Here is a 677-nt window from a genome sequence, read left to right as displayed (position 1 = left end):
CACTTCATGCTCAACACGTGCTCCCTGTTTCAACCTGCAGCCCTGGTTTCCCGGTCTCTTAGCCGAGGACTTGCTAGAGCACGTTGTGGCTCTGGTCCAGCCTGTGGACCGGCACTGCCTTCCCGAGGACAGCGAGGACCGAGGGGAACTGATGGGCACCTGGGCACTGCCCGCTGTGATCTGCAGTCAGGACACTGCCACGGTATGTGCTGAGACCGAGGAGCTAAGAAACGCTCCTGCAAGCCACCGCGCAGGATGAGTTTTGCTCTGAAAGACTGATTTTTAGAGGTCACAACTGTTTCATCCTGTGCTGTTCACTCTCAGATGCAAGGAAAGGGGCAGTGGCAAATGACCATTGCCCCCGGCAGACCCCTCTCTGCCCTGGGACCAGCAGCTCCTCCCAGTCCCTGGTGCCATGCCTCGCTTGCTGGGAACGATGCAGTCTCGGCGGGCACATCGGTCGCAACGGCCCCGTATTTCCCGAGGTGTTGAGGTGCTGCTCAGACCAGCACTGCACAGCCCCCAGCCAGACGTGCGCCAGCTGGAAGCTCTGTGACCAGGTTAGCGTGGCACCAAGCCCAAAATAATAAGCCCTATTTATTAGGTCTTTGGTACTGTGCCTGAGGTTAAGCCTGCCGTGGCCTCGATAGCAAAAGGCAGAACAGCTGAGGGAATAA

The sequence above is a fragment of the Fulmarus glacialis genome, unplaced genomic scaffold, assembly GCF_000690835.1.
Source record: "Fulmarus glacialis isolate BGI_N327 unplaced genomic scaffold, ASM69083v1 scaffold18110, whole genome shotgun sequence".
In the NCBI taxonomy this organism is placed as follows: Eukaryota; Metazoa; Chordata; class Aves; order Procellariiformes; family Procellariidae; genus Fulmarus; species Fulmarus glacialis.
The sequence above is the reverse complement of the archived record's forward strand: the minus strand, read 5'-3'. Positions refer to the sequence as shown.